Below are 23,268 nucleotides of genomic sequence, written 5' to 3'. Positions count from 1 at the left end.
AAGTTTAAAAGATCCATTGTAGGAGGATATTCCTCTATCGTCGGGATCTCCAAGCTTGTGTAAGCTGCATTTGAATCTAGGGTAGACATGATTTCTGGGCTTAATAGCTTTTTCTTGGTTCAAGTAGACTTAGTTCACTGTGTTCAAGTGCTTTGGTTAGGGAAAAGTCGAATCTATGTCCAAAACCGCAACCGTTTCGTCACAATTCTCGCAAATTGTCGCTTTCAGACACCCCCCCTAACTTGCGGATGTATTTTGAGGCCTTAAACGACATTTTTTTCAAAGTTGAACAGGCATGCGTTTAGTTCAAGTTTTGCTCTAAGATCTGTAGAGCCGCTCTCAGGCTACGTTTTGATATAAAAACTTTTCCGATCCGATATCGTTTGTGAAAGTTATGGCCAAAATAGTGAAATGCCGTTTAGACTGGTCAAAATGAGTCCAAATTCAATTTTAAAAGAAGATTTGGGATCTCTGTGACACTGTGAATACTCCTGTATGGTCAAAAGTATGGTTGGACCCTAAAACTGGCCTAGAGACATCCTACCCGTAGGATGTCTATATGCTCAGAATTGAACAAAATTTGGTCTAGAGACTCCCTTGAGTCCAGAAACACAATGGTATGCTTAGAATTTCATTTGGATTTAAAAATGGCCTTGAGACATCCTACGCGTAGAATGTCTTTTTGCTCAGAATGACTTGAAATTTTCACCCCAGCTTCTCCTTGATGTGCTGATCACAGTGCTGTGCTCATAGGTTGGTTTGGAGTCCTAAATCAAGCTGGAGACATCATACGCGTAGGATGTCTAACTACTCAGATTTTGTCCAAACTTGATCTCAAGATTCTACTAGTGCTCAGCAACCCAATGGTAGGCTCAAAATTAAATTTGGATGCCAATAGGTCAAGATTTAGGCTGCAAGAGCGTCTAGTGCACTCCAAGAGTAGGATGTCTAACAATTCTTGTCTTTGCTTTTGGTAAATAGGCCAAACAAGGTCCAAATTCACTTTAAAAAAAAAGTTCTGGAATCCTTGAGACACTTAGAACCTCCCTATGTGGCCAAAGTAGAATTTTGACCACTTTATGACCTTGGAGACATCCTACGCGTAGGATGTCTTTTTGCTCCGTTTCAGCTCAAACTTGCACTGTAGCTTCCCCTTGATGTGCTAAGCTCACAACTATTTTTACTTTTTGATTCTGACACCTATAGGTTGGTCAAATGATCAAGAATCTGTTCCAAAAGCCTGATGTCTGTTCTGATGAATTCCTAAGTCAAATCAACTCCAAATTGGACCAAATTTACCTAGGAGGCTTATCTAAAGCTATGTGACAGCATGGTATGTTCACAATAGAATTTTGGTTTCAGAATTATGCAGTAGACATCCTACGCGTAGGATGTCTTTTTGCTCAGAATGAACCCAAATTTGAACCACAGACTCTCCTTAAGGTGTTGATCATTGTGGTATGCTCATAATTTTGTTTAGAGTCCAAATTCACACAGAAGACATCCTACGCGTAGGATGTGTTTTTGGCCTGTTTGACCCCAGACTTGTCCCACAGCTTCCCCGTGATGTCAGCAACCCAATGCTATGCTTAGATTTTAATTTGGATGTCAAAAGACCCCAAAACTAGCTGTTCTTGCCTTTTTCAGTAAAAAATACTAAAGTCTTCTTAAAACCCAATTTTCTCACCCAAATGAGCTGAAAACTCTCACATGCACTCAAAACATCATGTATAACATGCACATGAAGTCACCCTATGGTTTGGTCTCAAATTATGCCTTGGGCACAATTTGGGTAGGATGTCTGGCAATTTTCTTCTTTTGGTCTTATCCTATCAAGATTTAGTCAAATTTCCACTTTCCAGGTGAAAATAGGGTAAAACCTACCTTCTAAACACACTGGTAACCTCAGATTTTCAAAATTTCCACCAAATCACCCTGTAGACATCCTACGTGTAGGATGTCTACTGTTGATTTTTTGAGACTGAAGTGTCCCTGATGCTTCCTTAGGCTCTCAGCAAGTGCAAGTATGCTTCATAATTGCAAAAACATGCAAAAATCACTCAATTAAGCCTTTGCTGAAATTTTACGTTTTCTGACTCTGCCTTTTGGCTTTTGATCACCAAAAATAGGGAAAAACACCCAAGTCAATATGTTACTAGGGTAAAACCTACCCTCTGAACCCACTGGTGCAGTCAGAATTTTCAAATTTGGTCTCCAGAACCCCCTTGAGACATCCTACGCGTAGGATGTCTATGCTTACAGAATTGCAAGTTTTCTTCACAAAACTCTTGCAAATGCTCTTTTATATGCACAACATCAGTCAGTCATACAAAAATATCCACAAAAGCTTGTTTAATGCATTTTTACCCTCAAAAGCACACTTTTTCATGATTTCAAATGCAATCAAGCACTTTAGCAAATAATTCAATGCTGAATAGCTCTATATCAGAATCGAATCACTTACCTAAAGCTACTCCTACAAATCATATGGGGTTTTGCATCTATGAGTAGAAAAATGCTTCACTGCCACACACAGACTAGTAAACGCTTTTATCACCTCACAAATCAATCGACCACCAACAACTACTCTAATCCACAGATCCTTACTAAACCTATCTAGTCGCAGACCCTCGGCAAGACACACGCTTCCTGGCTATCCACTGGATCGCGGAATATCCTCTTCCGGATCCACTTAAGAAAAACGATTTCTTTAGCCGAAACTAAATCAAGCAACCATCACACGAGTGTTAGTAGGAAACCTACTTAGGTCCTTGTGTCCCTGGCAACGGCGCCAATGTTGGACGGGAACGACTCACACACCCATGAAGTGCATACAAACACTACCTAGATTACCATAATGTCAATTGAGGACACAGATGACACGATAGGCACACGGAGGAAATCTCTTAAGCTTGTCAGGATGAGACCATCCTACACATACAACACTCAGGAAGGCCAACTAAACCACAATCAAGAACCTCATTGCTCTCAACTACACCACCTAGCCACATACACACATACGGAAGGTAACCCACCTAATCATGCCAGATTCATACGAAACTTAAGGAACACCATCCCCTCACTAGGATACACCTGTCCCTAAGCTTCTACATTCAAAACCCTCACTCTAAACCCAGCTGCGGAAAACGTGTAGGATGACAGAGCTGAATTTTGAAAGTGCCCAAAACTAAAATTTATGAGTACCTATGCGTAGCTTATGTCGCCACGATTCTATAGACTACTAGCACGCAGAAAACAGACATCGTTTGATACACTTACGGCCACAAATAGCTCGTAGATGCGTCGGCATGTGCGCTTCGTCTCACGTGGAATGCTTGGCATTGTCGCGTAGCTCTCCTCAAGCCTACAACGATGGTGCAGTCGGATCTCCAATGTGTTGAGCGAGCCGGGCGTAGCGAGAGGATGAAGCTCACCCTCACTCTCTTTCTCTCTCACACACAGTAGACGGCAGCGCTAAAGTTTTGATTATGATTAAAGTCCTTTTTTACAAAATGACATAGGTACCTTATATACTAAGGCTACCTTAGGTTTAACCAAAATGGGTTGAAAGGGTCAAATGGCTTTGTATTTACAATCTGGAAGTGCCATTGCACCCCGGCTTCTGAAACTAGAATAACTACTCATTACAAATGACGTTTATAGCCATAATCCGCAGCATTTCATAACTCGCAAAAGATAATACTTTGGTACGAAACTTGAGTTATGTTGTGTTATTGACCCAACGGTCAACAGTGGTTGATCTTTGTTCAATGTGTGTGTATGGCAAAGTGCACGGTGTGCTTTTGAAAGTAACATGTATACCAAGTGTGTTGTGTGTTAGAAGGCACAACAAGTTCTGGGTGTACTTTCATTTGAAATGCTTAGTCTCTTTGTGTATATTGATTAAAGGACATATTTATTTAACGATATGTATGTCAAGTGTTTTATTCAGCATTTCAATCAGATCTCCATCTTTCCACAATTCAATCACTATTTTAAGCTTTGACAAACAATAAATTTATTGGAGGATTTTTAGAATCAAATACTTTAGTGAGCTCAAGTGATGGTACTATAGCCTCTACAAGAGTGAAATGTTATAACTTAATCTTTGATACATTATATAACATCGTTCTAGACGAATTCTTTAGTCTGACTATGCAATTGGAGAAAACCCGGTCTACTTCATAAATTCATGACCATGCTATATTTAAATTGGGTCTCTTCGGGTATAGTTTTGTCTTATATAACATTTCTTTTTTTTGAACTCCCTTACTTTTTTTTTACTACCATTCTAGTGTTTCCTTCATTGCTACATTGTTTCCTATTGTAACATTGTTGTTTGTCTTATCTCACCCAGCTTGAGTTGTTCAATTCATTCTCTTCTTTAGGGCTGAGTTATAATCCTTTTCATGCTCTATTTCCAATCAAACACTGGGAGCCATGAACTCCATGGGAAAAATTGCTTCAATTCCATACACCATTTTGAATGGTGTCATTCCATTTGTGATCTTATATGTTGTCATGTATGCTCATAGTACTATCTAAAGCTTCTCATCCCCCAAGTGTGAGGCTCCTTTTGGACTATCTTAGTCAAAATAGTCTTTTTGCTACTCTTAGCCTATCAATTCCATCTAGGATAGTAAGTACAATAGACTTGTGATGCCTAGTTGAAAATATTTTAGCTAGGATCTCAATAGTTTCATTTATGAAATATGTAATTTAATCCAAAAAAAATTCAATTGATAGCCATGCTGGAATATGATCCGTTTATATAAAAACCAAGCTTTGGACTTGGTTGTATTGTAAGGTAATTCTTTAGTGTCCACCCATTTGTTGACATAACATATAACCATGACTTTATACTTGTCCTTCCTTGGACCTACCTTCTAAATGCTCCCATGAAATCTAGACCCCATTTCATGAATACTTGTAATGGATGTATTGGGTTGCTACATTAGGGATGCCGACTCTCTAGAAAATATCACATGTTGTACAAAAATCTATCATTTAATATCATAATTTTCCACCACAATTATGCTTGAAAAATGTTCTTGTATGTGATTTCAATAGAATATTGTCCCCTCGTAGTGAGATTTAGTATTCACTTGCATCCTTGATTGCATGGGTATGCATCTTCTTAACACACCATCAATGTCCAATTCGTATAGAGATTGAGGTACGATAGTAAGTTTCATGATTTTGAGTATTACGGCCTTTTCACTGGATAAAGACAAGTCTTCTGCAAATCCACCATATTACAAGAAGAGATGAGCTCTAACTATGTGCTAGAGGGGGATGTCTATCCCATGGCACTGGCCTAGTAGAATCTCCTTCTAAATGGAAGGTTGTGGGAAAATTTGAAAAAAAACTACATGAATTAGTTGTAGAAGGTTCTTGTTGGCAAGAAGATGAAAGAAGATCGTCATACTATTTTCCTCCCGCTCTTTGAATCTAGGGCACTTGATTGCCTTGTTGGTAGTCCACAAAGCCCTATGAAGAGCTAATGATAAGAGGATATCTTCTAGAGAGAGGATGAGAAAAAGAGATAAGTGTGTTGAACTCTTTACCCAATCTTAGCTTATGTAAAAAAACGCACTTGTTCGTTTAAGGTAGACAATGTGAACCAGCCCTTATACTAGTTTGGCACCAAAAAGGACACTTTAGTGTCCTTTTTTCACGAGTTTAAGTAAAATGGTAGATGAAATCTAGAAAAGATCTCAACTTAGAACTTCTTTTACAAAATTACAAAATTTTATCCAAAGTACTCATAAAAATTATAATCCCCCACTTTTGTACACAAACTCAACAGTAACTATACTCATGAAAAGAATCTAAATGCGTACCCTGTTCTGAGAAAACAATGATTGGTATAATCCATGCTAACTACTCATATATGTGCTTGAAATTCTTGCAACTCTTGTGATTTTTTCTTCTTTGTGACTAGAATTAAATATAGAAAGTTGTATGGGTCAAATATGCAGCATTTATGAGTTCAATTAATGACCGCATAAAACATTCAGTTCATCTAAATTTTCTTGTCTTATATAGCATACAAACTTGATCTACCACCCCGTTACTTAAGGTGGTACTATTTGATGGTTGTGCAAGCCACATTTGGTGATTATGTCATACCCCAAAAATTGCGCATGTTAAAATTCTTTGAAAAAAAAAATTAGCCCTAAAATAAGTCCACTTTTTGATTTTTTTTCATTCATCTTATTTATTTGTAAACAAATCACTCGTATGGACACAATTGGAGAATCTATATGTACACTTTCATTGATTTTTCATAGCGATGGTTGTTTTTCAAGAAATGAAGAACTTTAAATTTTCTTAAATGAGCTTAAATTACAAGTTTTTTAAGAGTTTTAAGCCTTGAAAATTTCTTGGTTGATGGGTTCTGGCCTTTAGATAGATTATAGACCTTAAGTTTTTCCCTTTACCCTCATCATGTTAATCAAAGGAGGCTTAGAAAGACCAAAATTACCCTCTTTGTAAGCATTTTCAAGATTTGGGTTTTTTTATTACAATAAAAAATTGTTCTAAGAACCAAGTTATGAATCTCAATTTCTTGTTATAAATAAGTCTTTTCCTATACATAAACCTTGAAATCTATAAAAAATGTCATTTTGATAAGAAGTTATATTCAATTTATGAAACATTTGTCAAAACTCCACTAAATTTGTATGAATTTTCCATCTTAAAACTTATCATCGTAATCTTATATGGTATTAATTTTGGCAAAAATGAAAAATTTGGCTATGTTCTTTGCCTCGTAAGTGACCTAAGACATGAACATGACCTATACATCTTGTTTCTAGATTCACCAAATAATTATGACAAGTTGCTGGCAAAAACATAACACTTTAGTGTCTCACGACACTTGAGTGTCCAACTACACAACTAGTGTTAAGGCTCCTACTACCCCTTGAAATTATCTTTAGCCGTCTATCCCACATTTTCAACTTTTCCATCTTATAAGCACCCTCCAAGCTCGTGCCACATTCCTAGCTGCTTGTCATTATATCCTAGGGGGTTCACCTCAAAATATGTAAGTGTATAAGAAAATCTTGCAAAGTGGTAGATGGAATAGGCAAGGAAGGAGATATTAATATCTAAAGAGGTTTTCCTACAACTTGAGACTTTTTTGTCAATCAAGTGCATGTAATTAGAGCACTCAAAGTTCAAAGGACTCCAATGCACTCACAGACAGTGAAGGTAATGTAGTGCAAGGACCATATGATATGGCGAGGTTGACACTCGGTCACTTGAGTCATCTTATATGACAACCAAAATCTCAATCCAAAAAAGTGGACAAAATGAGAGCCTCATTTCTTAGCATTTTCAACATCGAATATATGATCATACTCCTTTATCAAAGGAAGGTCGTTATATGATAACATGGATTCATCAGAGGAAGGCCAATAAATGAAAAAATTATGCCACCAATGTTTGGCATTGAGTAGTCAAACTTCACCAATAAAAAAATGTATCCTTTTACAACTTGACCTAGACAAAGCGTTTGAACAAATCTCTTAGTAATTAATGAAAGCATCATGAAATTGTTGGGATCTATACCTCAAATGTGCTAGATGATTCACAACGTAGGAGTAGGTAGTTACTAAAATCTACTAATAATAGCAACATTGTGGGCACCTTTAAAAGGATCCATCAAAGAAGGCTACCCTCTAGCTCCCTTATTATTTGCAATCGGTTCTCATCCACTAGTTTCTCTGGTGGAAGCAAGTGTTGTAAGAGGGGAAATTCAAGGGTCCATGTCTTAGGTAACACAAAACTCTTGGCAAAACTATCTGTCGATGACTCATTACTTTTTTGAAAAGATAGCCTTGAGGTGAAATTCTGTGGAGATTGTTTGAATGTTTATTGTCACCACAATCTCTAGTTATAAGTGCAATGTGGAAAAATCAAGAATGATTTTTGTACTAGAAAATGATTTGTTCAACCCATCTGAACAGTCGAGAGAGATTATCTCAAAGGAGAGGTTTTCAACCACCTAGGGGCCCTACTACGGGTAGGAATATCTCATAAACAAAGGTTCGTATGGGCCATGTATAGAGTTAGGACCAAGATGCCAAGGGAGGAATATATGCTCCTTTCATTCCACAACAGTGTAAAAATGATCAATTTCTATGATCTCGTATTGATCCTTTGTTGGACCACACCTCAAATAGCTAAATGAAATTGGAAGAAGTTCTTGAAACCCATTAAAAGTTTCCTATGGAAACATGACACCAAAGATACAATACCCTAGAAGTATGAGAAGTGGGAATGTGTTGCTAGAGCCAAGAAGCAAGGTTGTACTGCGATCTGCAACATTTCTATGGGTGTAGAGGCCCAATAAGCTAAATTGATGGTGGATTCAAACGTAAAACAAGACCAATTATGGGCCATTATGATGGCGTGCATGATTGAAAACACAAAGATCTTCTCCTAATGGGGCTTGTGAAAAGAGATTGGCATTCACAAAAAACTATTGGCAACTAGGTGGGCAAACATGAAACTAGGTGGCAACACTAGGGGGGTTGATATGAAAGTGTAATAGAGCACCTGAAGTGTTAGAATGGGGAGAGGAAACTAGATCCTTTAATCAAGAACTCCGTAACACATTGGTCCCCATGTATCTCTAAAGAGGAAAGCAGATTACTAAATACTTTCTAGATAGAAATCGTAGGAAAAGTTAATAACGAAGGACTCGTACATTTGGCCCAACTTTGGGATGAAGAAAACCAATTGGCTACCCAATTTGGCCTTAGCAGAACTGAAAGAATATTGATCAATACAACCATCAAGGGGCAATGTGTTGATGCCAATATGTGAGTGTTGAGTTTGACTGGAAATCCTAGCATTGGCCCAAGAACATAAGCTTCACTAAACCTCAAACTAAGGAAATTTATCACAAACTAATTTTCAAAGTAGAATTTTCACCCAAATCAATAAGAAATGGCCTTAGTTCAAGTGGGCATCTGTATATCAAGTAACAGATGGGATCCTTAGTGCCCCTCTACTATGAAGATCTTTCTATGAAAGGTGCTATGGATATAGGCTCATATAGATGCTCATGGTGCACAACAACAAGTGAAGATCCTCTTCACTTGTTCAAGGACTACCCAAGTATAAGAGGCCTAGCAGGTAAAATATGCAAATATATATAGAAGACATGGAAGATCTCGTTCTTCAAGAACAATCTACTCTTGAGAGGAAACATTTTGAAGAACCAATATATTCTAACTTGCACATATATTGTCTATTTTTGCTATTTCAAACAAGTATGGAGGTCTAGTAACTTTCATGTCTTTGAAAACAACCTCTCAAAAAAGAGGTTATTCAAGAAAGAAAGGAAGTGATCATATCTATTAGAACAAGCAATAAATATGATGAGTGGAAACAATCTATCATGATTTTGGTAACAACTAGATCACATCAAAAAATATAACTAGTTAAATAGCTTGTGAAAGTTAGGGGCTATGTAGCTCCAAAATATAATTTGTGACCCCTGAAGGCACCTAACGTGCTTGGGAAAATTTGTATACTTGTTTTTGTGTGAATACAATACTTCTACTCACAAATGAGTATGAAAAGAAAAAAGGTTTTCAAGAGCACTCTAATTGTTGAGATGGATTGAACCTCTTTCTTTGTCTTAAATTTTGGAAGTGACTTAGCACTTTTTTTTAAGATGTAGAGAGAAAAAGAGAGAGACGAGACAAGAGGCACACTATGTACGCTCCCAAAGACTGATTCATCTTGAGGACAAGATACAAATATATAGATGAGACCAAGTTGAGTAGAGTGAGCCATATATAGCTCCAACACCCCCACTCAAACAAGGTCTCTAGCTTTGGATTAAAAAACCCTTGGGAGTTCAAGGGAAAAACCCAAGCCGCTATACAATGTGAAAATATGAACCATCAATGATGATTTGAAATTGAATTGTGTATCTATGTACAACTATACAAGTGACTCAGAGATCACAGTGTGCAAGTGTAGATTGTTCATAGTGTGTGGTAACTATAGGATTACAATGTCATATGTACAAATCTATCACAATAGCAGAGAAGCTAATCTAGAAAGAGTGAGACCGAAGCAACTCCAAGCTGCAAGCACAAGAGGATGAGACGTGACTCATAGAGGCCTTTAGTAAGAATGTCTGTAATCATCTGGTCACAATAGCAGAGAAGCTAATCTAGAAAGAGTGAGACCGAAGCAACTCCAAGCTGCAAGCACAAGAGGATGAGACGTGACTCATAGAGGCCTTTAGTAAGAATGTCTATAATCATCTGGTCACTTGGACAGTGTTCAACCATTATGGTGCCTTTGCGTACTTCATACCTGACATAATGATAATGGACAACAATGTGCTTTGACTTATCATGTTGAACATAGTCTTTTGCAAGACTAATAGCACTTTGGTTGTCATACCCCAAGGGTGTGCTAGAAAGAGGAGAGTGACCAATATCAACTAGTATTTGTCGAAGCCAGATTAGCTCACAAGCTGCAAGCGATGCCGCAACATATTTTGAATCAGTCATAGAAATTACAACATAGCTCTATTTCTTGCTGGTCCAAGAAATAAGACAACCATTCATCAAGAAGAAATTTCCACTAGTAGATCGCATAGATAAGTGTGATTCCATCAAATCTGAATGCCAAGACACGAGTGAATCTCTCCAAAATCCACCATATCAAATGCAGAAGACAATAACTTTTTCACTGGTTGAAGAAATCCCAAATCATTGGAAACAAGGATGGTATCATCCACATAAAGAGCAAGAATCACAAAACTGCTACCTTGGCATTTTATGTATTAGTTGGGGTCTAAAGAGGAAGAGATGAATCTTGTAGAGGTGAGAAAAAGATCAAATTTTGTATACCACGCTCGCAAAGCTTGTTTGAGATCATATAGTGCCTTATGGAGTTGAGCAATAAGGCCTTCTTTACCTGAAATAACAAACCCTTTTGGCTGCTCCATATAAATTTCCTCTTCCAAATAATCATTCAAAAAAGTAGTTCGCACATCCATTTGATGAGCTTCTAAATCAAATTGAATAGCAAATGCCATTAAAACTCGAACAATTGTAATGCAAACAACTAGTGAAAAGGTCTCTTGATAATCAACACCAGTAACTTGGGAGGAGCCTTTTGCAACTAAATGTGCCTTGAACTTGTCAAAAGATCCATCTTCTTTTACCTTTGTATTATACACCCACTTACACTTAATAGCTTTACGACCAGGAGGTAAATTCATCCATGTACCTTTAGAGATAAGAAATGAATATGGAATAGTGTGTTCATGATGAGTTCCACTGTCAGCACAATAACTCACAAACTCTCAAGAAACATATTTTCCTCCATTGTCACTATGAAGCTTCTTGAGGCAATGACCAGTTTGAAGCTCCGTGGTCTTGTGGAATTGTTTGAAAACAGATAAGGCCTCATATTTTTGTCTAAGTAGAAATACAATCGTGTACCGTGAGAAATCATCAATAAAGGTAATGAAGTAGAGATATTCTGATCTCGAAGAAGGTAGATTTCCACATATATCAGTATGAACAAGATCCAATATGTCATGAGAATGATTTGTATTTGAGAAAGGAAAGGGTTTACAATTATGTTTTCCAAGAGCGATATATCGTATTTCTTGTAGCACCAAAATTGACAATAAAAAGTAGTCCATCACGTACATGAAGTATTTTGTCTAGAGCAATTGAACATAGAATGTAGCTTGTTTCTGGTACAATATTGTTTTGATGTTCAATAGCATATGCTCTATTACGATTCATGTCAAATCTACGTTTATATCACATATGAGTGGGATGATCAGATCATCCACAATATTCACAAGAAGAAGAAGAATCTCTAGATAACCGTGGTGGTTTAGTGGTAATATTGTGGTCTTCATCATATTATATGACCATTTTTGTTGCACTAAGAACATTGCTTATTAGGAAAATTCAGACAAGAGAAAATACTACGGTGATGGTCACCTTTGTGATTTCCTCGTTGAAATGGATGCCTTCAAGCATAAAAAGCACGTTCCATCTCTTGTGACTCGGTCTCCTCTGTGAAATCATAGTTGTATCATGACCATCATTACGCCGTTCTTGACCTTGAGAGTATTCAATTAAAGACATGTAGGCTTGGTCGAAATCAAGACCATCTTAATAAGAAAGAATGGTAACAATGTTATCATAAGAAGAGTCCTTTCTTGTGTCAAGGAGAAGTGTAATCGGTAGTTTTTGTGGAACCTTTTTCCTATAGCCCACCTTTTCGATGTTTTAAATCCTATGCCAAGACTAGGGAGCGAGGGGCACAAAGTGTCAAGCTGGGTTGGGTAGGATCACCGTTAACAACAAGTTGATTAATACTTGATTTGAAAGACTCAATATGTCTCGTTATGGTAGCATCAACTTCATATTGTGACTTGTTAAGCAAACCTCTCAAAAAAAGTATTTTTGTAACAGATTTCTTCTAAAATTTTGCAATAAGGTACTTCCATACGTCATGGGAAGTAGGCAGCTCATACACATCAAGCAAAAGAGAATCACTAAGAGTAGAAAGAATATATTGACGAGGCTGCTTTATCACATCGTTGCCAATCTGTATACGCAACATGTCAATCTTCAAATACAGGTCCTTCAGTGCTAAGAATGTTGTCATGATCCGTATCAACAGGCTGAGGCGGACATGCACAAATCAGCCTACTAGCACTACTATAGAAGACTTGTAAGCTACCATTTTCAAAAAATTATACTACTAGATATAACTATCATAGTGGTAGCTACCTCTCCTAGGACTACCAAGGTAGCTAGCACTATGAGACTTGTAACTAGTAGGTTGATAGTGGTAGCTACCAATCAACCATGAACACCATGGAAAATTGGTAGCAAGCACTATTAGACAAGTGACTACCTTTACCAAGGATAGCATGGAAGCTACAATTGTTTGATCCCGGGGGATTCACTAGCAGTACTAGGAAGACGTCACCTGCGTGCACCAAAACTGCCATTTTACCCCCTATATACGGGACCCTTCTTTGTAAAATCTACCTTTTTGCCCTTATTAACCCCCCCTATTGTACACTCACGTGACATCATACACTAATTCTTAGTGAAGTCCCCAGGTGTTTGATACTGGTAATTATAAGGATCACATTTGTGGCTACCACTCCTAGGATCAATCCTAAGAGAGGGAGCATGTAGACTTAGCTACAAATCTAGCAATGGTAGCTACCAGGTCTGAAACATTGTGAAACAACTAGAAAACTATTAGTTAGCTACCAGAGTCAATTGAAGGACCACCAAAGTATTGCCATAACAATGAAAATAAGCTTTTTGTTGCTTAAGAAGTCAAAACAAACCTAAGGTTGCTCAAGAAGATGCATTTGGTGTTTCTTGAACACTTTCTATGCAATACACTTTCGACATACATCCTTTTTGTTGGGCAATATGCATGTATTGTGAGCCCATATGTCACCACTATGGCCTTAAATTACTCAATATTCACATTTTTTAATGATTTTGGAGTGTTGTACACATCATCTCCATTAGCAAAACTTTCAAATTTTGTCCATTTCATTGCGTACTCTCATTCCAATTTATAGGAGTAGATTAAGTATACCAAAAACTATCATTTGGGGATGTGCAAGTCAAAGAAAAACTATTGGGCAACCATATTTGGTCCGAAAATACCATAACTCTGTGAAATCTAAAGAAGTGCTGGTAGGCATCGCAAAAGGTGACTAAATCTTATAGAATCACCCAATAGAGCTTTGAAAGACCTCACAAAACCAAACTAGGATTTCGCAATGCAAACTATGGATGAACATAAATCACAATTCATGCATCTAAAGGAAAAAAAGGAAAAATTTGAGTTTGCACTAAACCACAAGGGCTTGGAAAGACCAAACTAGCCCTTTGAGCTCAAATTGATTACAAAAATCCCACCATAACAAATTGCAAACCACATTAGGAAATGCAAATTGGCTTTTGTCTCTTCTTACACAACTCAGATAAAAGGAAAAAAAAAACCAACTTCATTTTCTTTAATATCGGCACACTTTCTCTTTAAAGTCATTATCCTCATGGGTAGCATTTGTAGGTGAAGGATGGACTTTGCCCAAGATGAGATTAGGATTTTGAGCCAACTAAGTGAGTGCATGGGAGGCTTGATTGGTAAATAGGACCAATCAAGCAGTCTCAATTGTCATGCGTAGCCTTGTTAGAAGCTGGAAGTACACACTTGGGAGAATTCTACATATACTACATCAAAAAACAATCGATGAATTTTCCTAAAAATAAAATTGAAATTTTAAATAATCATTGTATGGTTTTTTTCCTTAACATTATGCAAGCAAACAAAAACAACAGAATATGCATGAATAAAGTTGACAAAACTATATCAGTATATTGAAACTTAAGCAAAATGAATGTATAGATAATCAATGTATGTATATATTACAATGTCAATGCGTGTACATGATGAGTTTATCTAAAAATACAAAAAAATGCATCTTAGTATGTAGAAGTGTCTACTATTATGATGTGACATGTGATCACTTCTTGTCTATCCTCCTATCCTGCTCCTTATCTCCAGTGGCAAGCTCAAGATCTCTCTCGCTATGAACCTCCTACATTAATAAAGGTAAAGTTAAAATGATTGAAAGTCAAAAACCATTTTAAAATTTATTTTAGCTTGAAAATATAGTTCAAAGTTACAAATAAGCTTCACAAAATGAGTGTAGGTGGAAGTGTGTTCTACAGGGCTCTATATCCCTGGAACACTATCATCTTGATCTCTACTGCTATCAAGGTGGATTGATTGTAATCTTTGGTTTGTATAAAAATAGATCCAAAGTTTAACATTGTTTTCACTCACATCATCTTGAAAACTATGCTATGAGAAACTATAAACATATATATACTTGCTATCTCCTAGATTGCATTCGCTGGAAATGAAATGGTTTTACAGTTACATTATATGTGAATACATATAAGTAATTTAAGTTCAAATTCAAACTGTAAATTAACATAATTTTTGCTATGGAAATGCCACCCTAATTGCATTTTGCATCAAAAGTGGATCCACAACTCCTCATGGAATCTTAAAGGTCTCTTATTTTTAAGAACCCTAGCATAATTATTGTTTGTGTTTACAACAATAGGAAACAATTTATCATATTAGTTTTATATTGATTATCATATATATTATATTGATAGAAAATAATGTGCTATGTTAGTTCTTTATTAACTAACACTTTACACTACTTTAGTCAAATGAAGTTTAGCCTCTTTTTTGGCTGTAAAACTTTAGATTTCTCTCATACACCATAACCTCATAGCCATGGAAGCCCCACTCAGAAAATGTGACATGTAGAAGAGCCATTTGCACCTCCAAAGAGTGAGCCTTCATGTTATTATGAAGAGAAGTGCATCTCATGTTGGTGCAAAGCCTACATCAAAGGTTGTGGCACCAGTTTTATTCACATGAACTGAATTGGGGTGTTTATGATCATGCACCAATGTCAGCATACAGAGATCAACCTGTGGTTAGTATTCTTTATTTCAATCTTTATTTCTTTACATTCTTATATTTGGGTATGTCAATAACATATTTAGAGATATGCATCTTTATTTGATGATGAGGATGAAATCATGATCAAACTTGTTGTCATCATCACACACAACATGGTCATGCAATCCAAGAATTACAAATGGTTATCTTGTGGAAATCCTTGCCTTCTACCCTTGAGAGAGATACTTGTGGCAATTATGAATTGATCAATCATCTATAGTATTAATACATATGTATAGTTTCAAACAACGTGGGGGATAGAATGGAAAATCTCTTCTTAAAGATGGAGAGATTTTTGAATTTTGGAGTGCTTGTTACATATTATCTCTTGCTAGCCTTCCAAATAGAGGACCTTGCCTATTCATTGCACGGAATCTAAAAGTCCCACCACATTCAAAATTGAACCTTATGTGATTTTGTGGATCCATATATAGATGGGAGATAGCATGGAGATGGATCCATATATAGATGGGAGATAGCATGGATTATTTCTTCCTAAAAATGGAAAGATTTATTTCTTTGGTGTGCTCATTACATGATAGCTCCTTCTAGCCTTCCATATGGAGGATGTAACCCTTAAATACTTTTGTAGGCCCATATATGAATGGGTCCTTGGAATAAACCATCATGCTATATCCATAGCTTGATAACTTATGGTTTATGTCTCAATACAACCTCCCTTTCAGATAGAGACATTATCCATATGCAAATCCCAAGAATTTATGTAGATGGTAGACCATATATACTTCAAACCATAGCCAGTGTAATTAATAGTAGTCAAGAAAAAATATGCAAGAACCAATTTCACATTTGTGGAATCTAAAAATAGGCATGAACCAAAATACACGAGTAAAGATGTTCTAAGATACATTCTTATAAATTACATGAGATTACATGTCGATGATGAATTATTAGTGAGCTATATATCTTTTTGGCTAGAGAGATCCCTTCCACCCCTAGATTAAATATGCAGACATACATATATAGATTATGTATCAATGTTTTGAAATTTATACGTCTATATTTGATACTATTTAGTTTTTTGTTTAATCATTTTATTTTCTTCTTAATTTATAAGAATTTGCTACAAAATATATAGTTTGTCTTCTATATATTGAATGCTTATACCTGTGTCTATGTGATAGGTTTGAGATTATGATGTTGAAAATGATGTGCACATAAAATTTCTTGGGTGATCACAATGTTTATTATCATGTGATCACATAAATTTTCTTGTGATCACAATGTTTCTTATCACATTCACATAATCACAAAAAAGTAAATAAGTGATGATGTGGCAATCCACCAAAACCTTGTCGGCATATGTGTTTTTGTGACTAGCCCACTGGGAAACTGTAAGAATGCTAAACTAGGTCCACTAAGAAATGAGAAAATCCCAGTCGGCTTTCCTGATTTGATAATTGCTATAGGTTAAGGGAAAGTCACATGAATATTTAACGTGATCACATATTTTGTTCACATTAATGAAATCCCTGTGTGCATCTACCTTCTCATAGCATCTCATGTATGCCAATTGAGTATAGAAAACTCCTTCCTACGAGTGACACTACAAGAGGTTCTTCACACTTGTGATGGATTTAGCAACAAAAATACATGAGGATATTTTCTTCCCCGGCATCACTATACGTGTCACAAAGAGAACTTTGCTATATGCGTCTCTATATGTGTTGATATATAGCAACGCATATAGAGATTATGTAGTTCCTAATTTAGTGACGCATATGGAGAAACTGTAGCTCCAAAAATAGCAACGTATATAGCAATGCTCGAGAATAAAAAAATTTGGTGGCAGGGCATACATTAATTTCCCTGTCACCCCATCAAGCGTGTTGAACATGAAGTTTCCAAAAGTAAAATAGAAGTTTGACAAAAGTGAATTGACAAAAGTAATACACTAACAAAACTATACATATCATAGGCAAGATCACTTGATTGTTATAACGGCTTTGACCAAAATGTACTAGTTACAACACACTTATCATTATTGGAAAAATACATTGTTGGCTAATAGTTACAAAATTTATGTACACACGTCAACTCCTAATACATGCTACGGCTAGTTTGATGTCAACTAATTTGACATCTCATCACATCCCAATGACATATCTGGGTCAGATTCTAATTAAAAAAAACAATAAGACTTTCTGTAACTATACACATATAATTACAAAACAATATTATTTTTAGCTTATTATTAAAATACAACAAATGTAAGAGAGTAAAGTTAAATACTAACCAAGACAAAGCAAGAACTTCGGATGTCCATATGGCCATTTAAACCCTTTCTTCAAGCATACTTGTGCTCGCACGGTGCGGGTTCACGTCCAATCATTGACCATTGTTCAAAAATACAATTAAACATTTATGTTAGAATTTACAATTACAAATATCCATAAATACCAAACCTAAAGGGAAATGCAAAAACTCTTACAAAGTAGGCCTCAAATGACGTCCATTCAACGCTCCCCAAGTGATGAAATTCTTCTCGCACTATGGCTGCCTCTTGTTGCTTCCACTTGTCGAGATGCTTGTGTGCTTCTTGCTTTGCATTCTTCGAATCTTATTTGGCCAGCCAATCTAGCCTGCTCTACCCATTGTTTATTGTTGTTTGCACTTCAAAGCGCTTGCAATTTCAATACACGCACATTTGCACCTTCATCAAGTCTTCATTGAAGCGCTCATCCTGATTTGACACGTCAAACTCATCATGCAGCATGCTGATGGCTTTGTCCTTTGATTCATCCATTACTTCACTCCAGATGTTTAGTATGTAGTGCCAAAACACCTGAGAGCAAAGGCCACACATGCGGGAGATCACCTTCTTGTCATCATCATCTAAGATGATGATGCTGCTGATGTTGACAGAGTACAACAAGCCCTCTCGCATATGGCGTGTGAACCTCGGTGTTGTTGTAGCCATCTCATTAGGGGTTTTGAGTGGCATCGCAAATGGGGGTACGGACTGAAGGTGTCTCCACTAAAGTCTGGGCCCCAAAGCGAGAGTGTGAAGTGGGGTGAGTCTCAGAGAGAGTAGCTAGTTGTATGTAGCCTGGAACAGCCGATAGCCGCACAAAACTTGGAGTAGAGGACAACGTCGTGGCTGGTGTGGGGGCAGGCAAAGAAGGGAGAGGTAAGGAGCCTTGATGACTACGAGGCAGTGTGGAAGCATCAGTGGAGCCTCCTCCATAACAATCGCCACCATCACTGGAGCATCGATGCCTAGAGGAGTGTGTAGATTGTCCAGTCGACACCACTATTGGAGCACGTTGATCGCTCTGAAGCAGACAGATACTTTGAAAAAGTGGAACAACGCGACTATGATCCGGGGTGATGGTGATCCTTGTATTGCCTCCTTTGCTTGGGGTCCAAGGAAGCAAGAAACTGATCATCATCCATACCTACATTAAATGCAAGAACATATATTAATGATGAATGGAGAAGAAAATCCAAATAAGTTATAACTTAACTTTCACAAGTTTAGCATAGAGACAAGAATGGGCAAAACTGCACATGAATACAATATACATGATTAAAGGGAGCAAAATTTCTTAGATACAATATCTATGGCTTTAAGAGATCTCTCTCTCATCCTCGCTTAACTTATCATAACTCCCTATGTCTATATATAGCTCTGTCTAGGCAAATATCCTCCATTTCATTTTGTAGGTCTTTTGCATGCATCCCATAGAGAGTAGCAGTGCTAGGCTCGTCTGGCACCACATTAGCAGCCTCCATATCTTCATCCTCTACAATCTCCTCCACAGATGCCAAAGTGATTGGCAAATTATAGCCCTCATATATCCGTGCACTCCGAGGGGCTACCTCTATGACATACCACCAGTTTGGCACAAACTTTGTAGGATGGAATACCACTTGCCAGAGCCAGGTGTCAGCAAAGGTTGATCCACTTTTTGGTTGAGTCCACCTCCAGAAAACTTGAGGAATCTCAAATCTCGAGCGAGATTTTTCGAGCAATCCCTAAAATGAGCAAGAGTGGCCAAGGCACACTATACAAAACAAAAACCAAACAAGATTTTTTAGGTGACTTCAAGCACCAAATAGAAAAAAAAACAAGATTACACCTAATTTTAATGGTAAAACGATCACAAAATTTTGACAAAAAAAGCCCTTTAAACAAGGGTTTGGTAGAATGTTTTCTTTGATGGGCTAGAACAATTGGAACCCATACAATGGCGTGTTGATATTCCTCTTGTGGATATAACTCTCCTATTCCTACCTCCCTACATGTGGGACCACGAGACTTACACTAAAAGAGTAAGGTTGTTGCCACTCGAACAAATCTCATGAATAAAGAGTGTCTGGGAGCTTGAGCTTCTCTTCACTTTTCCTTCTTTTTCTTCTCCTCTCTTTTGCTCTACCTCATGCTATTGTGGGTTGATGCACGATATCTTATATATCTATGTTAAAATCAGAGGATATGTTGCGATGTGGTAGCAACTCCCTCCAAGAGGTGCACCCAGCTCTCGACAGACACAGAGGTGGAATTGAGTTAGCAACCAACGTGGAATTCAGTGAGCAGTGCTTGGACAGCGATTGCGTCAAACCGTGGGCAAGAATACCACTACCTCAACACTCACAAATGGCTTGCCACGTAGGCAAATGGCTTGCCACTTGGGCATTGGCGTACATTGGCAAGCTTTCTTGAGGTAATCTTTCTTAAATTACGGGTGTGCACATGGTAGTCAAGAGCGAACCTCTGCAGCCCAAGAGCTCGGATGCTTCAAATTCCTCCAACTCCCTTTGCTCCCTTCAGGATCTCCTCAAGCGATTGATGCTCCAGCCCATGGCTTGCAAACGCTCAAGCCACTCAGGTTATAAGGAATGCAGCCTAACACAACTTTCTCCATGTTGCTTTTTTCTTAGATGCGGTCGATAAAGCTTGCCACGACGCCCAAGACGTCCATGATGAATATGGCCACCAACACTACAAAAAGCGGGCCAACAATCACATTGTTGCCATGGCCATTATCTGAGCCGCTCAGCTCAGTTCCATGGAAGCTATTGGCAGTCGACGGGTGCGTCAAGTTAGCAATGGCCGCTTGCCAACTCTAGTGATTGCTTGTCAAGTTACCAATGGCCCTGAGCTTGATTACTAAAAAGTGTGTGTGTGTGTGTGTGTGTGTGTGAGAGATAAAGCCCGCATTTCCACCTATGCCCTCAGCCAGGTCGACAGCAAGCAATCAGGAGAGAATGGAAGTGATCGAGCATGTAGTTTTGCCTAAGTCCTTAGCCAGCTCCCTTTCTCTAACAACATCGTGGGCTGTACTACTGATGGAACTGCTCAGCCAGGTCGACAGCAACTAGGTCATGACTCATCACACTTCTTGATTAGTGCCCACTCTCACGAAACCAAGATCATCTCTGAATGATCCTCACAAAACCCAATGAGAGAGACCAAATGTCTATGTCGAAGCTTCGACAAAAGCTCAATCTCTGTTTGAAACTCATTTACACCTTGCTCTGAGGTAGGGTTCCCTCTCTTCACTGCAACACTGGTCCCATCCTCCAATACCCCCTTGTAAACCTTCCCAAAACCTCCTACTCCGACCACACGCCCTTCATCAAAATTGCTCGTCATCTCTAAGATCTCAGAGAAGGTGAAGTATCTGCAGTTGTTGGATGGCACAGATGAGACATAGCTGCCCCTGCCACTCTTTCAAGAAGTTGTTGAAAGCTTGCTTACAATAGAGTGTGAGTTGCCTCCATGAGAAGGAAGCGGCAGCCATTAGGGAGAACGGCCTCCACCGCTCTTCTTGCTTTTTCGGAAAAAGCATAACAGGATAATGCAGAGAGTAGCTAAAGCAGCTACCGAGCCCGCAACTCCTCCTATAATTTCCACAAACTTTTTGCTTGATGTCCCTATTGAAGGAGATGAAATATCCAATGGGGCCACAATAAGCGGAGGCGGGCGTGGCCCCTGAAGATTGCCAGCAGAATCATTCATTTTGAAGATCTCCAAGCCATTCAAGATTGTATTGTAGTAAGCAGGTCGTGAGATGATGTTAGGGTGAATCTCCACTGTGATGAAGGGCGCATCAGTCGGCAGAAATGGCATGGAAAAATCAAGAACAGAAGCAACGAATGGTCCTCCTGCTGCCCCCGCCACATCATATGGTGATGGAGTTGCTAGCTGACAGATTATGAAGATGTCAAAAACCCTCATGTTGCTCTTAGTGTACTGAATCTCACAAAAATGAAACCGCATGTAGTAGGTGAAGTTAGGGTCGACAGAGATATTCCATGTGAGATTGAACTGCATGTTGACATCATTGTAATTTGTCATGAAGCGGGCCGACATATACACACTTTCTGGTGCGGTGAAGTTGTCGAGAGTGCCATAAGAAATAGCATGAGGTACAGATGTGGCAACACCTTGTTGAGCTCCGAAAATGTGGGCTTCATCTGTTGCCCAAAGGCGCCCGAGAGCATCATTACTCTCAACAATGGCCTGTCCGCTGACATTGAGTTGAAACATTGTCTCTAGCACTATCCCGGGCACTGGAAATGGAATCAAAACATCCAGATTCACTGCATTCAAGCTCTTCACATACATATCCTCAGGCATGGACAAGATCTCTATGCCATTCACCATAGCATATGCGTTTGGACTACTGCCGGGAATGAAATTCAGTGTTAAGAAATTCTCCGTCACATTCACAGAAAACTCCTTGAATATAAAGCCAAGATTCAACGCTGACATGACATAAGACAGGCTAACATTTTGCATGAGAGTGTAGGCATCTGTTTCCACCGTTAGGATGGCATCTGTTTCCACTATCAAGATGGCATCTGAGATGCTGTATGTCAAAAAATCGAAGGGGTAGAAGTACAGTCGTATCCAATGGCGGCCGGGGCTGACAGGGAAGGAGTATGTAGCCGGACTGGTGAAGATACGTGCCGTTAAAAAGGGAACAGATTCCGGAAGGTTGATGTTTTGGCTTGATGAGGATGCATTGATGTCCTTGACTAAATTCAAGTTCAGATAAGGGTTACCTGATGCAGCGTTGGAAGCATCCTCTGTCCACAAGCGGCCCTTTGAATCGGTCAAATTCGATGACACGCCGCAAGCTATGCGATACTCATCCCTTGCATTGAATGTGGTAGCAGAAGAAATAGAGGAGCAAAAACAGAGAAATAAGAGTAGAGGGACTAGACGAACAGGGGAAGCTGAAGATCTTGGCAAAGCCATAATTGAGTTTTTTCTGTGAGTTTTAACCTCTGCAGATGGGGAGCTTCGCTGGCCATAATTGGGTTTTTCTGTGAGTTTTAACCTCTGCAGATGGGGAGCTTCGACCATGTCATATAGTCCTGAGGCTGGCTGTGGCGACACTATGACAATGCCGCCCTGTTGCGGAGCCGACTCACATTTGCTTGCATACCATAACTGTGTGGCTCTTGCAAGACAAAGGAGCAGGGAACGTAACATGTGACAAAGCTTGGTATGGTCTTCTTCTCCTCCCTCTCTCTCTCTCTCTCTCTCTCTCTTCAAAAAGAAACTCTATGAAAGAGCGCACGCCGGCGCGCGCTCTTTCAGAGAGTTTCTTTTTGACTAAGATAGAGACTCCGGAGTCGGGAGAGAGAGAGAGAGAGAGAGAGAGAGAGGTCCCAAGTGGTAGTGAGAAAACCGCCATGATGCTA

The 23,268-nt window shown here is 38.5% G+C and overlaps 1 pseudogene; it reads right to left on the bottom strand.

The window, feature by feature from the left end:
- Positions 1–19,632: 19,632 nt before the first annotated feature.
- Positions 19,633–23,104, bottom strand: LOC147452404 (receptor-like protein kinase FERONIA; annotated as a pseudogene).
- Between the last annotated feature and the right edge of the window lie 164 nt (positions 23,105–23,268).

This window comes from Adiantum capillus-veneris, chromosome 8 (genome assembly GCF_014529385.1).
Source record: "Adiantum capillus-veneris isolate H3 chromosome 8, ASM1452938v2, whole genome shotgun sequence".
In the NCBI taxonomy this organism is placed as follows: Eukaryota; Viridiplantae; Streptophyta; class Polypodiopsida; order Polypodiales; family Pteridaceae; genus Adiantum; species Adiantum capillus-veneris.
The sequence above is the reverse complement of the archived record's forward strand: the minus strand, read 5'-3'. Positions and strand labels throughout refer to the sequence as shown.